At 41.7% G+C, this 9,684-nt stretch overlaps 1 long non-coding RNA gene across 1 annotated transcript; it reads right to left on the bottom strand.

Moving 5' to 3' along the window:
• Positions 1 to 338: 338 nt before the first annotated feature.
• LOC309383829 lies at positions 339 to 1,579 on the bottom strand. Its single transcript, XR_014173931.1, has 3 exons — positions 1,468 to 1,579; positions 838 to 918; positions 339 to 424 (listed from the first exon to the last, which is right to left on the bottom strand). It is a non-coding gene; the product is annotated as an uncharacterized lncRNA (long non-coding RNA).
• Between the last annotated feature and the right edge of the window lie 8,105 nt (positions 1,580 to 9,684).

Genomic DNA, 9,684 nt, shown 5'->3' with positions numbered 1-9,684 from the left:
GGTGCTTTTTCAAAAAGCAACTTGATTTTCTTGGATTTTTTCCCCCTTAAAACATTTTGCCTCTCATTCAAGAAGCTTCTTCTTTGCTGTTCCTTGCCCAAGAAAATCCAAGTGCCTACTATTTGCAACTTACTAAAAGATAGCAAAGGACATATGTTAATAACCGGTCACATCTCCATCTCCCCTGTTTAAGAGTAAAAACCAGAGAGCAAAACTCGACTCTTTGCTAGCACTGATCACGTTACTTAGTTTGGTATGTAATGGTAAGTACTTAGTAATGAAATATATGTAAGAAAACAAGCTCAGAGAGCACCAAGGACCCATCATTTCAACCCTGAGCTACCAATATTTTATTAAAAACAAGATCAAATGTATGCCAACCTACCTGGAGATGCTTGGGAAGTTTTTATTTGTATGTGTACCACTAAAGGAAGAAATCAGACAGGTGGAAATGAAATTATGCCCAATTGCAAGAGTCATTCAGTCTGGCAAGAAGAGCTCCTGGACAGAGATTTCTCAGGGTTTTCTCACTGCCCCAGGAAGGGAAGGGGCCACTAGCTATTCTCATTAGAATAGAAGGGAAAGCCTTTCCAAAAACCAAGAAAAGACCCCATTCCTTCAGTGGAACCTTGACCCTCTGACCACCACCACCCATAACCATTATGAGACAACTAAGGTGCTCATCAGAAGGGTGTGGAAGTTTGGGATGAGAATAATTATTTCTACCTAATAAATCAGTGCAACATCTCTCATAAGGAAAATATGCATTGTGGGCTTATGTGAATCCCCCAGCAAGAAATTCCCTCCAACTACAACATGCATTCCCCATTTACTTACCCAAGCACAGACCCCATCCAATAGCTAGGACCATGAGAATGGCTGCCAGAACAGTGATTATAATAGACATTGGGTGGAGTGCTAAAGAAGAAGAAGAAGAAAAAACTTGCCTTATTGGTGAGACGGCTGGCACATAAATGTAATAAAAATGAAGCTAAATAGAAAATATTTATGTGTTTCTATTATGGAGAATTCAAAGCGCATAAATTAGTTCATGTTCATGAACTCGGGGTATCCCAGGAAAAGACAACTCGCCTACCATTTACTGTTTCAGCTTGGAGGTAATACTATCTTCCTAAAGATTTACCTTTACCTAAATTTAAATTTACCTAAGGACAAAATTATTGCACAACAACCATTGAGACTAAGAGATGGAAAGGCAGCCCCTAGCTTGGGTCTTTGACTCCAACATTAGTTCTAGGATCTTGAAGGTGGGGGGATATTATGGGATGGAAACAGTGCTGCGCAAAATAAAGTCAAACTTAGTAGCTATCCACTAAGACTCAGATTTTGCCTGGGACTATCAATGAGCCTGCAACACAGCTAAAGGTCTCTGGACTTCTGTTTCTTCTTCCTCTTTGGTGAGAAATCCTCTGCATTTCCAGCTTTCTATCTTTCCAAAATACTCACCAGGCACCATCAAAAGCACCTTCAAAGGACTCTTCAGGCTGTCATGCTCTACATGGCACTGGAAGTGATTCCGTTCACCAGGATTAATTGTAATGCTGAGCCAGAAGTGATAGGTCCCATCTGAGCTGGGGGCAACTAATCCATGCAAAGTGTCCTGCAGATAGATTTCTCCATCCTTCCTCCAGGTTGCTTTGATATCCTTGGGGAAGAAACCATCCACTCGGCAGATGTGGGTTTCTCTTTGGCTGGCCTCTGCCTTACCCGTGACTGTCACTGATGGGGGCTCTGCAGAAATGGCATGATCAGAGTAAATATGGAGCATCTCCATGGATAGAATGTGAATTTCACTAGTAGGAAAAAACTTCCTAAATAATCTCAACTTTTCTTTATGTTCAAGCCTTGAGGAAGAAACCCTCCAATCTCTTAATCCTTTTGAGTCCCCTTCATCACACCTTTTCCAGTGCTACAGTACCGTTTATGGTGGAGCAAAGAGATGATATAGTGTCACAGTTAGAGCATACCATCACATAAGTGGGCTTTGTCATGGGCTCAGATTTAGAATATAAGTCACTCAAAGAAGGACCAAAGTGTGTCTACTTTAGAAGAAATGTGTAAAGAATTGTTGCATTTTCAGGAAGCTCCTCTCCCCAAAGTATCTCATCCAAACCTTTTCTCAGCAGAACTTCCTTCCCATATGTGATGCGTCTCCTCAGCATTTCAATGCAAGTTTCCTCCAAGTAGTATTTTATGTGCTTGGCAACTGATGGTTTCCCTTCCAATTTCCTCTTGGACAGTTGAGCTGCCGTATCAGATGCTATCCAGCTGAGTGTCTCCTTGTCAAAGCTGATAAAAGTCCTCCCATCATAACTGTCCTGGTCAGAACCTCCTCGTAGCTGATCATGACTCAGTTCACAACCATACCTCCACTGCAAGGTGTGAAATCCTGAGGAGATACATAAGGAAGCAGAGATATTAGAGTGGATATGACTGTCAAGGTGATGAACACACCATTGGAAGATATGAAGGGTCAGGTAGGGGATAAACCATTCTGAAGAACGTCAATGAGGTCCCTACAAATCAAACCTAACATTTATCACAGTGAACTGTTCTTCCCTATTAGAACATGGAGAAAGGTGTTTTCTCCAGAGTTTTCCTTAACCACCCAACCCCATATTCTGGACCCTCTTCCAACTCTCCCTTTAGCAAAGAGGAGCAGGATTTGCATTTCTGAATGGAGAAGCATTCCTGACTTTTCTGACTTTCCTTTATGGAGTAGCAATTCCCCTCCCTCCCATTCTGCTGCAGAGATGGAGACCTTGTGTCCTTCCCCCCACAATTACTCACCCTCACTGCGGTTGTAGTACTTCTGTAAGGTTACCAGGTTTCTCCCAAAGTCCTGTTCTGCCTTCTTTGCTATTTCAGTGTATTCCTCCCAAAGCAGCTCCTCTTTCTTCACCTTCTCCATCCAAGGCACTAGAGAGAGATACTCTTTCGTGTTGCTGTCATAGTGAGCGATGGGCTGCCCATCCACAGACTCCAGGATGCTGAACTGGGGCAACCCTTGGCTGGGCTTTGAAACAAAGGTGTAGGAATGATAGAGGGAGTGCCAGGAGGAGGAGGAGGCTGGAGAGACCAAAGAGGACAGAGTTATGGGTATCTGCAAATGGAACCTCCCTCCCTTACTGCTCTCCAGGTAAATGTGCAAAGAGCCCCTTCCAAACTGGCTTCCTCTTTGGGATAAGCAGAAGAATTGTCGTCCAACACTTTTCATATGTCAGAATTTGGGGTGAGATGAAGAGGGGAGATATCTCCATTTAATGATTGACACACTAGAAACTATTTTTGACATGTATCCAGAAACCAATAGTTTTGCAAGGGTGTAGCAACATCAAATTATCACCATTGTGCTAGCACTGAAATACATTTTCAAAACCTAGTGAACCACATTCGTTTTCTGAGTTCAGTGGTAGAGCAGGGATTTAAATGGTGGTTAAGATAAGTCCTTTAGTGGGTGGAAAACTGATAATGGGTAAATAAAAAATAAAACAGTCCAATTACAGTGTTTTCCTGAAAAGATGACCTTGAATTTTAGCTAATTCTCCCAAAGAAAGAGTAGATATATTTTTGTATAGTTGTATGACCACAGCTGCTGCAATGCCCAGCTTCTTCATTTCTCACATCAGAGTTGCTGTCTGTTGAAACCACAGTTGTTTCCTCAGACTTAGTACCATATGTGAACTCCCACTCTCTCTCAATGCCCCAAGAATGGCTCTGTGGATCAGCCATTCTAACAAAGGGAAAGGAAGGAAAGGAAAAGAAAAGTGATTACAAGCCTCAGAGAGAGAAACAGATGAAATTGCACTGAGGAGCCTCTTTCCTTTTCCTTCAATTTCTGGAAGCAAATGGTGAGGTAGGAGAGACCAGGAAGTTCCTATGAAGGAACAGAAGAGGAAGTGAAGACAGAGTCTCTCCATCAGGTTGGGAAGAGATTTTGTATCCTCTTAACAGAATAACTGTTGGACAAGGACCTTGAAGGTCTTCTAGTCCGACCCCCTGCTGAAGCAGGAGACCCTATACCATTCCAGACAAATGGCTGTCCAATCTCTTCTTAAAAGCTTAAAAGAAAAGTACCCACAACTTCTGAAGGCAAGTTGTTCCACTGATTAACTGTTCTTACTGTTAGGAAATTTTTCATTTCTAGGTTGAAATGAATTTGTCCTTGATTAGTTTCCATCCATTGCTTCTTGTCCTGCCTTATGGTGCTTTGGGGGATAGGTTGACCCCCTCTCCTTTGTGGCAGCCCCTCAAATATTGGAACACTGCTATCGTCTCACCAGGAGTCCTTCTTTTCACTAGACTTAATTATTTTTCTTTAAACAGGGACCCCCTTTGTCTCTTTGTTGCCTGAAGTAACCAGGCAGTTTTTCAGATCTTTGTTGAGTTTTCTCTTCACCTTTTGATAGCCCCCATCAAGTGCATTTCACATAAAGAATCACCAGGACTGAGATAGGAACAAATCCTGTTTTCCTTCCCTCTTTCATGATACTCACCACAGCAGTCCTCCGGCTGGAGAGCCAGGAATATCAGGATCAAAATTGGTCCTTTCTGGGAGGATCCTGCTGGGCTTCGACAACTTCTGTTCCTCTCATAGGTGAGAGATGGAAATGGCTCAAGAAGAGTCCCGGAAGAGCCTTCTGCAGTCAAGCATGAGCTCATGTTGATGAAAATGCAGGAAGCTGAAAAGAGACCCAGTACAAAATAAACATTTGTGAAAATTGGCACTCCTTTTGCACACATGCACACCCCTTGTTCTATCCCTAGGGCTATGTTCCCATTTCTTTCCTAGTCTTGCAGAGACTCTAATCCATCCTTCAGAACATAGATGCCCCATGGTTAGTAATGGTACTGACTAATGCACCTCATAGCCACTGAAACCCTATCCTCCTCTGGCACTTAACCAAGATGGTTCCATCTGATCACAAGAGGTTCCATAGATCTTTGCATGAAGAACCATTCAGGGATGCTGGATTAATGAGATGTGACACCATCACCCCCACACTGGATCAATGGCTGCCTTCTGGCTAATTCATTTCATGTTATCATGCCACGTGGTTTCTTTCTATTGTCAGAAGAATAATTTTTGATCCCAATTCGAGCTCAGATTATGCAAGAACAATCTCTCCTATTTTTACATTTTCTTTTGTATCTGCTTCCTTTTTTTAAAGAAAAGTTTGAATTAAACCTATATGGAGCGTATTGTGGGGAAATCTTTTAATACATTAAATATATAAATGTGTTTGTATACGTATGTGGTTCTCTATTACATTGAGTTGGTCTCTTAGGCTGCAATTAAGGCATCTCGTGGCCATTCACACATTTCCCTTTATGGAAGCTTGCATAACTCTGTTGGATTCTTCCATTTCAAATAATATTGCTCATTTAAATAATGACTTTGCTGTGACTCTTCTATAGAGATAGAAGACAGACCACTTTGGCTCCTTTTAAGTGATCTTGGAAAATTCCCCAACACGCACATTCAACTTTATCTATTTTTCACTTCACATGAAAATAGTAATAAACTGAGTGGTAATTCCTAGCAGTTCAAGCCTTGATGCCTCCAGGGAATGGGCCAGATGTGGACTCAGTCTTCCCCTGTTTTGATATTAAGTGTCAATTTACTTGGCATTAAAGTCTGGGTTTAATTTTCCAAGAGAAAAATGTTCATTTCCTATCTGAAGGGCAGAGCTCTGATTTCAGCCATTTCACAAGATCCAGTCTTTATTCCAGGAATAGGGCTGGACATCCCCCCCCCAGTTTTCCTCATCAATGAAGCCCATCCCCACCCTATTGACCCATCCTCACCTTTTCCTGGTTTCTGAGAATTCCTGGACATGCTTCATTTCCACATCAGATCAGTTGCTGTGAAACTTCGTTGAGTTTTCTTTGATGCTAGAATTAGGCTGGTGAGACTTTCTGGGAATTTCTGAATGTTTACGCTTTGTTAGCTCACTTCTTATAGTCCCTTGTGATCAAGGAATTTCTCCACAGGTTTCTTCCCTACAAAACATTTCTTCTAGGTCCAGTTCAGCACCCTTGCGTCTTCAGGCTCACTTGGTTGGGACCTCCTTAGTGTCCTCTCTGTTGGAATCTGCTCTGCTGGCCAGATCTCTGGAGTTGTCCCAGCTTTGTCTCAATGCAGAGCCAGAGATATCCTACCTTGTGAGAAACCTGGGGGGAAAATGATCACACTGGAGCTAGAAACACCTGGTATCCTTCATCCCCTTCCCTGAAAATTTCAGAATGCATTTATTTGCAAACATAAGTTCTTTACAGTAAGTTGTTCCTAAAAGTTCAACAGTGAGAGAGAATTTGAGAGCTGCAGAATTTAAATCTGCACCATACTACAAAGAAAACGCTTTTCTTCCTCCAGCCCAACCCTGAAAATTCAACGCCTTGTTTCCTGAACGTCGGCTTTGATCCCTGGGTTACCCTAGGACTTTGCTCTTATAAAAAGTTATAAAAATCCTATGCACTGAGCTTTGCTTCCTGATTGGCAAGTTGTCTACTCAGGATAAGGATATTTTTCTCTGAGAATTGAAGGCCACACCAACATGGACTTTGTAATATTGATAAATAGCATGGCTTTTCTTGTATTTTAATTTGATTTATACCAATAAAGGAGAATATTTGTAGTTCAGTATTGAAATGGAGGGTGCTCCCTTGCTTGTTCTCTTGCAGATATTTCATTACCCAAACTAAGTAAAATAATCTGTGCTAAAGAACCAATAGTTTTGCAAGGTTGTAATAACCTTAAATTATCACCATCTTGCCAATAGTGAAATAAATTTCAAAACCTTTGTTTCCTGATTCCAATGGTTGAACAGGGATTTAAATGGTGATTAAAGATAAATATTTAGTGGTGGAAAACTGGTCCTGGGTGGATAAGAAGTAAAATAATTCAATTATGGTACTTTCCTGGAAAGAAGATAACCTTTTGGGCTAATTCTCCCAAAGGAAGAGTAGACCTTTTTTGTGTGTTGTTTTTAGTATAGTAATACAACACACACAAAAACAACTGCTGCAATGATCAGCTTCTTCATTTTCTCATATAAGAGTTGTTGACTGTTGAAACCTCAGTTGTTCCCTCAGGCTTTGTGCCATGTGCGAACTCCCCACTCTCTCCCAAAGCTCCAAGAATGCCTCTGGGGATCAGCCACTCTACTGGGGGAAAGAAAAAGTGATACAAGCCTGAGAGCGATATACATGTGGGGCTGCACCTTGGAGCCCCTTTTCTTTTCCTCCCAGTTTCTGGAGGCAAATAACAAGGCAAGGACCAGGAAACTCCTATAAGAGAACAGAGGAGGAATCAAAGACCAGAGTCTCGCCATCAATTGGGAAAAGGTTGTGCATCCTCTTTAAACACTGATCCCTTTTGTCTCCTTGTCTGAGGTCAGGCAGATTTTCAGATCCCCTGCTGAGTCCTCCCATCATCTTTCAGATAGCCCCCAACATTTCACACACAGAACAGCCAGGACTGGGGTGGGGACAAAACCCTTCCTTCCTTCCCTCCTTTCGGATACTCACCAGAGTAGCTCTTCAGCAGGAGAGCAGGATCAGCAGGAACCCCAACATTAATGCTGTCTGAGACGGATCCTGCTGAACCTTGGCAGTGTCTGATCTTGTGGAAGAGTAAACTCATCACCTGGTATAAGCAGGCTTTTTTTTTCCCTTCCTGAAATCTAGAGCTTTGGTTCAACTTGGGCAGGAGGGCTAAAACAGCCCCATCATCTCCTTCATTGGAGGGTTTATTTTATAAAAAGGAAGCTGAAAACAAGCATGGGTGTCGATTAAGAAGATTAACTAAGAAGATAACAAAAGACTCTGGGAGAGGTACCTTCAAGTCAAAGATCAGCATCTCAACAGCTGCCCTCTGACAAAGAGAGAAAACAGCAATTCTTGGAACTGCAAAACCTTTGAGAAGCAAAGCTGAGTGGTGGGGAGAAACCACAGAGAAACGAAGCAAGTCTGCAAAGCAAACTAAGGCTACTGTGTGTAGCAGCCCAGTTGCAGAGTGCTACAAACCAGTGTGATAATAGAATTCTGAAATTCAGAGTAATTAGGTTATCTCATTCTTTCAAATCCTGCAAGTTCTTGATTTTAAATCCTGGCCTTTGTTTATTTTTGTCTGTCTATCATCTATCTCTATCATCTACCTATCATCCATCCATCCATCATCTATCTATCTATCTATCTATCTATCTATCTATCTATCTATCTATCTATCTATCTATCTATCTATCTATCTATCATCTATCCACAAATGTGCATCAAATGATGGGGCCAGCCAGGGGGAATGGGAGGTGGAAATGACAATGGAAGAAGACTAGATCACCAAACTGACTTGTACCAGGAACCTCAAGGCTGTTTGCCCTGAGAATGGAATGTTACCAGTTTCACACCTCAGAGTTTCTCAAAACATCTTACCGACATTACATTGGCTGGCCAGGAGGGACTGGTCATTGGCGGGAGGGATTGGGAGTTGGAAAGAATAACTGTATTTTGCGCAGGAACACTAAATTCTGCTTGACTTTGCTGCAGCCAGTTTCTTTCAGTAGAAGTTCCTTTGCTTCAACTAAATGGAGTCAGGAGTTCTATTTTCTTGAGAAAGCAAACTGGCAAGTCTGACATTGAGATTGTATTGAAGGTGGAGGTCAAGAGATGTTTTGGGACAATTACTAGAATCCATTTTCATCTGCTGTGAACTCCTCAACCCTCCTTTGCTGCTTTACTGGTAAACCTGATGGCAAAAGCTTCAATTACCCTGCAGGTGGCAGGATGTGGTTATCTTTTGAACTAACCGCCAATTGTGGTGAGTGCTAAGATAAATTCCTAGAAGACTAAAGCCTAATTGCTGAAAGCACAATTACGGTAGACTTCCTGAATATGCAAAAATGAATAAAACAGACTAGTTGTTTTTAATAGCCTATGTTGTCTCTTCTCTGTTTATTTCCTTGTGCTCAGACTGTCTATAGAAGCTTACTAGACCGTCTGGTCAAGGTCTTGCCCTCAAAAACTGTTGCTGAACTTTCTGTGTTTGACCAGATTCTGCAGACTCTTAATAAAGGTACACTAATACATTAAAAGGAAATTTCATTGCCTATAGCTCTCAGCACTTCTTTGATATGTATCATTCTCATTAAGCTCTTTCCACACTTCTTACATTAATATGTCCTCTTCTGTTTGGATCCTTTGATGGGAAGTAAGCTGTCTGTTCATTCTAAAGCTCTTTCTATACTCCACACATTTATAGAGTTTATCTCCTATATGGTTCTTTTGTATGTATTCAGTATTCAGCAATATTCCTGTATTTGAGAGGCTGCCACAAAGAAGAGGGGGACTACTTATTTTCTAAAGCACCAGAAGGCAAGACAAGAAACAATGGATGGAAACTAATCAAGGAGAGAAGCAAGCTGGAATTACAGAGGAACTTCCTAATAGTGAGGGCAATTAACCAGTGGGACAGCTCACCTTCAGAAGTTGTGGTGCTTCATCACTGGAAGTTTTTAAGAAAAGACTGGACAGCCACCTGTCCAAAATGTTATATGGTTAATCCTGCTTGAGCAGACGGTCAGACTAGAAGACCTCCAAGGTCCCTTCCAGCTCTGGTCTGATTGATTGATTGATTTGATGTAGAATAAGTTGATCACTTTGTCTGAA

Source organism: Natrix helvetica, assembly GCF_964273705.1.
Source record: "Natrix helvetica genome assembly, chromosome: 1".
NCBI lineage: Eukaryota > Metazoa > Chordata > Lepidosauria > Squamata > Natricidae > Natrix > Natrix helvetica.
Note: the sequence above shows the minus strand (reverse complement) of the source record. Positions and strands in the feature narration are given on the sequence as shown.